The following is a 6869-nucleotide window of genomic DNA, read 5'->3' as shown; positions in this document are numbered from 1 at the left end:
GAACTTCCATGTTGGATCTTTCCGTTTTGTTTTGTTAACCTGTCTGTGATATTTTCTATTTATTTTGTCTCTCCGGAGTGCAGTCTGTGTAGTTCTTCAGCTCCTTCCAGTACACCAGTGCTCCGCCTGAACCCAACCTGCTGCTATTTTGATGTTTTGTTATTTTGTTGTTTCTCATTTTATTTAGAGGAAAGGTTCCCTACATTTCATCTTTGTGGGGCATCCCTTTGGGATTCTGGCTTCAATGGTGGTGTACCCAAGTTAGGGTAATTGGGTGTTACCAAGTACCCTATATTCACCTTGACTACTTTTGCACCCTGTCGTCCATGTAGACCTCCATCCCAGTGTGCTATGAAAATCAAATTTCTAGGTCCCAGTGGATACCATACAGCAGCCAGTGGCTTTGGTTCTGAGTTTCCTCTGCATTTTTACTCCGTATGTGTGCATGCATGCATTTTCCTTATTCCCTTCTCTGCTTTTTTCTTTTAATCCTCACCCAAGGATATGTTTTTATTGATTTTTGAGACCGAGAGAGAGAGAGAGAGAGAAACATCCATGTGAGAGAGAAACTTCGATCTAGTACAAGGCCCAACCAGGGATGGAACCTTGACCCAGGTATGTGCCTAAACAGGAAACAAACCTGCAACCTTTTGGTGCACGGGACGATGCTCCAACAAACTGAGCCTCCTGGCCAGGAATTCTCTTATCAGTTTTAACTCTTCATTTTGAAAGATCTTCTAATAATTTTTTAATCTAGCATTCATAGGGTAAGCATAGGTTTTTAGAATTATTTTCTGTAATATGCCCAGAAACTTTCAGATCTGAAAAAAAGAAATCTGATATTAGTTTTTGTTTTTAAACTGTGCCAGGTACTGTCTAAATACTAAATGAATTATTTTATTTAATCCTTAAAACAATCATATGAGGAAGGAATGATGAATTTCACTCTTTATAGAGGGGCAATGAGGCTCCAAGAGAATAAATAAGGATGACATGGTTATTAATTGATGAAGCCAGTTTGTCTGATGGCCAAGTTCATGCTTTCATCCACAGTGAACACAGCTGTCTTAAAGTGTTGGAGACTTTAGTCTAGAGCTGTGGTTCTCAACCTTGGCTGCACATTAGAATCACCTGGGAATCTTTTTAAAATCCTGATTTCTGGGCCTCATCCTCCGGAAATTCTGTTTCTTTGTTATGGGTTGGGGCCAGAACATTAGTAACAAAGAAAGAGAATTTCCGGAGGATGAGGCCCAGAAATCAGGATTTTAAAAAGATTCCCAGGTGATTCTAATGTGCAGCCAAGGTTGAGAATCACTGCTCTACAGTCTAGTGATGGAGAGCCTTTTGAGCTTGGCGTGTCAGCATTTTGAAAAACCCTAACTTAACTCTGGTGCCGTGTAACATAGAAATTTTTTGATATTTGCAACCATAGTAAAACAAAGATTTATATTTTTGATATTTATTTTATATATTTAAATGCCATTTAACAAAGAAAAATCAACAAAAAAAATGAGTTCGCATGTCACCTCTGACACACGTGTCATAGGTTCGCCATCACTGGAAATGGTAGCAGATCTCTTCATCCCTAAGCACTTAATCAAGTTGTTTGTTTGTTTGTCTTTCTTAACCAAAGTCAAACCTAAAGTGGCAAATCTCCATCACAGTTCAAACAGGAAAACAGCCATTACAGGTCTTACAGGGATGTGGGGGGCACTATTGACCTCAGAGCTCACAGAATGGGAGGGGAGTTGCGGGGGTGAGGAAGGCCTGGATGTAGAGCTGGAGGACCAGAGACACAGTCACCCAAGGGCGACAGCACCAGCTGGGCCCACGCCTGGGGGAGCAGGTGAGAAACTGCTTGTGTTGGCTGCTGAGATGCGACTGTGGGAACTGTCACCACCAGAGGCCCCCAGTCCTGTGGGCTTCAGCCAAGGGCCGGCTGCTGTGGGCAGGTCAGACCGGCAGCTGGGAAGACAGGCTAGACAAGGAGCAGAGGACAGCGGGACCAGCTGCCTCTTGTCTGCGGGTCTCAGTGTCCGAGCACCACAGCCCCCAAGAGCAAAGGCCTCCTGCCCACGTGATTTCATAGTCGTCATGTTCACGCTTTCCTCTACTTTTTACCCCGATGTGTGCGTCTCCAAGCAATACGGGTTATCTTGAGTTTTACGTAAATTTTGAATATTTAATACAAATAAAAGCATGCTACATACACACTTTTGACACTGTATTTTATTTATTTTTAAAATATATTTTTATTGATTTCAGAGAGGAAAGGAGAGGGAGAGAGATAGAAACATCAATGATGAGAGAGAATCATTGATTGGCTGCCTCCTGCGTGCCTCTCACTGGGGACCGAGCCCACAACCCGGGCATGTGCCCTTGATGGGAATAGAAGCCGGGACTCTTCCACAGGCTGACGCTGTATCCACTGAGCCAAACCAGCTAGGGCCTGAGGCTGTGTTTTAGCTCAGCCGTATGCTTGACAAGTCATTACATGTATCTGAAATGCTAATCTGTGTTGTTGTGTAACATAACATTGAATAAGTGACTCACACTTTATATTATTCCTTCCCCTTGTCCTGGTCATTTGGTTTCTTTTCAGGGTGTGGAAATTATAAACAGTGCTGCTGTAATTCTTCTTTTACATGCATGCTTGTGCACTGAGCATACATCTCTCAGTTATTTGTCTAGGAGAGCTCTGTGCCCTGGGAGGTGGCTCTTGCTGTATTACTTTATGGTATGAACTATGTACCCCAGTGCTCCCCTGCCTTCTGGCAAATTGGAAGCATTAGAGCTATTAAGCCAGGGTTCCTCAAACTTTTTAAATAGGGGGCCAGTTCACTGTCCCTCAGACCATTGGAGGGCCGTACTATAGTTTAAAAAAAAACTATGAACAAATTCCTATGCACACTGCACATATCTTATTTTGAAGTAAAAAAACAAAATGGGAACAAATACAATATTTGTATTTGCATGTGGCCCGTGGGCCGTAGTTTGAGGACCCCTGTATTAAACAGTCCATCTTACACTCATTGATTTGAGCAATCTTCGTATATCCTGTGAATTAGCCTTTGGTTGAGGACATGTGTGCCCCATATGTCCTCCTACTCTATGCCTTCCCTTTTCACTTTTTATGATACAATTTGATGACTAGCAGTTATTTATTTTGAGGTAGTGACAAGTATCAAAGTTTACTCTGTGGTAAACACCTTCTGTGTTCTGTTTAAGAAAACCTTTCTGCCCTCGCCAGCTTGGCTCAGTGGATAGAGCATTGGCCCACAGACTGAAGGGCCCCAGGTTCGATTCTGGTCAAGGGCACATGCCTGGATTGTGGGCTCGATCCTCAGTGTGGGGCGTGCAGAAGGCAGCAGATCAGTGATTCTCTCTCATGATTGATGTTTCTATCTCTCTCTCCCCTCCCTTCCTCTCTGAAATCAATAAAAATATATTTAAAATGGGAAAGCCTGCAAGCTACGAAAGAGTGGAATTGAATATTCAAACTACTGACAGAGAGAAATTACCATCCAATACCAGTGTATACAGCAGAGTTAACCGTAGATATGAAGAGGAATTGAAGACTTTTACAGACATACAGAAGCTGAGAGAATTTACCACCAGTAGACCTCATTACAGGAAATACTAAAGGGGTTACTCTACCTCAAACAAAGAACAACCTCCAAGTAAGATGACTAACAGAGCGACAAGCAAGATATTACAATCCTTTTTCAAAATAAGATCATATACACTTACATATACATAAAGGTGAAAAGAGGTAAAAACATTACAAAAGAGAGAAGAAAACAATAGCTACTGCAATTCAGAAATGAACTCACAGCATGAATAAGGATACTTTGTGACAACAGAAACATAAAAGGGGAGGGAATAAAAGTCCAAATTTGCAAAGGGGGTGGAGATAATATGCATTCAGAGGAAAACGGACTACTGAATAGATGAAACTTTCTCTTGCATAAACCTAATGGTAACAAAAAAAACCCTCAGAAAACTAAGTTATATGATGTTTAAAAAGAGGAAACAATTATAGAATACCACCAAACTGGTAAAAACAAATGGAAACACAAGGGGAAAGAAACAATGGAGACTCAGAGCTACCAGAAAACAAAGACAAAATGCCTGTAGAAAACCCTCATCCTATATAATAAAGAGGTAATATGGAAATTGACCATCACACCCTCACACAAGATGGCCACCATTAGGTGGCCAGCAGGGGAGGATAGTTAGGGGACGATCAGGCCAGCAGGGGAGGGCAGTTAGGGGTGACCAGGCCTGCAGGAAAGGGCAGTTGGGGTGACCAGGCTGGCAGGGGAGGGCAGTTGGGGGCAACCAGACTGGCAGGAGAGGACAATTAGGAGTGACCAGGCAGGGGAGGGCAGTTGGGGGCGACCAGGCCGGCAGGGGAGCAGTTAGGCATCAATCAGGCTGGAAAGGGAGTGGTTAGGGGGTGATCAGGCTGGCAGGCAGAAGCAGTTAGGGGCAATCAGGCAGGCAGGCAGGCGAGTGGTTGAGAGCCAGCAGTCCAGGATTGTGAGAGGGATGTCTGACTGCCGGTGGGATCGGGCCTAAACCAGCAGTGGGACATCCCCCAAGGGGTCCCAGATTGGAGAGGGAGCAGGCTGGACTGAGGGACACACACACCCCCACACCCCCGTGCACAAATTTTGTGCCCCGGGCCTCTAGTTCATCAATAATCACCCTAAATATAAATGGACTGAACTCGCCAATAATAAGGCACAAGGTAGTAGATTCAATAAAAAAACAAAACCGAACCCTATGCTGCCCTTGGGAGACACATCTCAGCTGCAACAACAAATACAGACTCAGAGGGAAAGAGTAGAAAATGAGTCTCCAAACAAATGGCATCCAGAGAAAAGCAGATATAGTCACATTTACACCTGACAAAGTAGATTTCGAGATAAAAAAAGGTAAGGAGACAAAAAAGGGACATTTTTTAATGATCAAGGGACATTACATCAAGAGACATAACACTTGTCAATATATATGCATCCAATCAGGGAGCACTGAAATATATATAGAAACTATTAACATAACTAAAACAGGAAACTGAGAAAAATATAATCACAGTAGGATATCTAAATCCCCATTAACAGCTATGACAGATCAAACAAAATCAATAAAGAAATATCGGCCTTAAATGACACCCTGGAACAAATGGACTTAATTGACATTTACAGAGCCTTTCCTTCCAGAACCTCATGTTATACATTCTTCATTATTGCACATGGAACACTCTCAAAGACAGACCATATTTTGGAACACGAAACTCGCCTCGACAAATGTAAGAAAGTTGAAATCATACCAAGCACATCTTCCAACCACAGGGCTTTAGTCCCTCATTGTGCTGAGGACAAAGGGAACCTCTGACATCCCAGTCACAGCAGAAATGATTGTGTCCCAGGGGCAGGTGTGGAGGTCTTGCAGGTGCTGTGGGTCAGCAGCGCCATCAGAGACCTGAGGGAAGCAGGGGCCGGGTGGGTGCTGACTCTCATCTCCATTCATTCACCAGCTGTCCCTGCAGAAACCTGACAGGGTCTAAAGAAGGCGTGAGGTGACCTCAGACCTGACTGAGAACGGCCCAACCTGCAGCCTCCTCCTGGGTGGGAGACCATGCCTGGTGCAGGTCAGTCAGGCTGTGGCACACCTGCAGGGGTTAACACAGTGAGTGCATTCTGGTTTTTAAATTCACATTTAGTTGTAGTTGACATGCAGTATTATGTTAGTTTTGGCGTCCAACATAATGATTCAACATTCATATACTTAGAACTGATCGCCACAGTAAGTCTAGTAACCGTCTCTCACCACTGATGGTCACTATAATATTATTCCCTATGCTATCATTTATTTTATAACGGGAAGTTTGTACTTCTTAATTTCCTCCCCATTTTATGCCCATTGCCCCACCCTCTCTCCAAAGTCATTAATTTTAACTCAAGTTAGAAAAGTGGTGTAGGAATTATTGCCGTGCATGTACGATGAGCAACATATAGTCATAGTTTGCTTCAGGGACATTTTAACTCTCTTGCTCTCTATACTATAATCCTAACAGATCTAGGCCTCCAGGCCACCACATTGAATATCCCATTAATTCAGGTCATTTACCACATCGTGTGGATGGGGATGGAGGGGCTGGAGGGGAAGGTAGGGTGGAGGCCGTAGTAAACGACATGCACTCCTGAAGGTGTAAGATGCACCTCACAGAGACTCGGGCAGTGGCCGCTGGGGTTCAGTTCTGGGTGTCAGGATGAGGACCAAGCCAGGGTATGCCCTGCACAGTAAGACACATGGTTGCATCTTGCACCCCTCACTGCAATGAAGGCAGGGTATTGTCTGGTCAGTCTCCTTAGATTCTAACAACTCGTTCCACTCTCAGGCATGTTGATTGGCACACATTCAGGGTGACATGGAGGCTGCCAGCTCTGAGTGGGTCTGGGACCTGGCAGGACACGGCAGCAGATCCACATCCCGGTGCAGTCAGCCTCCATCCAGCAGCCCCCCCGGTGCTGGGGTCAGTGGTGGGAAAGACGCTGTGTGGAGACAGAACCTAGAGACAGAACCTAGGGAGAGAACATGGCAAAAGATCCTGGGCGGAACCTGGCTACATAACTTCGCTGGAGAACCTAGTCAGAACATGGCAAAAGAACCTGGATAGAACCTGGCTACAGAACCTGGTGGGAGAACCTCTTCATGCTGATCAACTGAATGCAGCCTCCGTGTCCTTCATTCTTCACCGACTCCGTCCACACCTTTGGGGACCCCTGGACCTGCTGGAGTTGGACCCCAGCAATTAAGGACATCGGTTTTCTAATTTTCTTCCTATTTTTATGATAAATCAT

Source organism: Myotis brandtii, unplaced genomic scaffold, assembly GCF_000412655.1.
Source record: "Myotis brandtii unplaced genomic scaffold, ASM41265v1 scaffold176, whole genome shotgun sequence".
Lineage (NCBI taxonomy): Eukaryota > Metazoa > Chordata > Mammalia > Chiroptera > Vespertilionidae > Myotis > Myotis brandtii.
Note: the sequence above shows the minus strand (reverse complement) of the source record.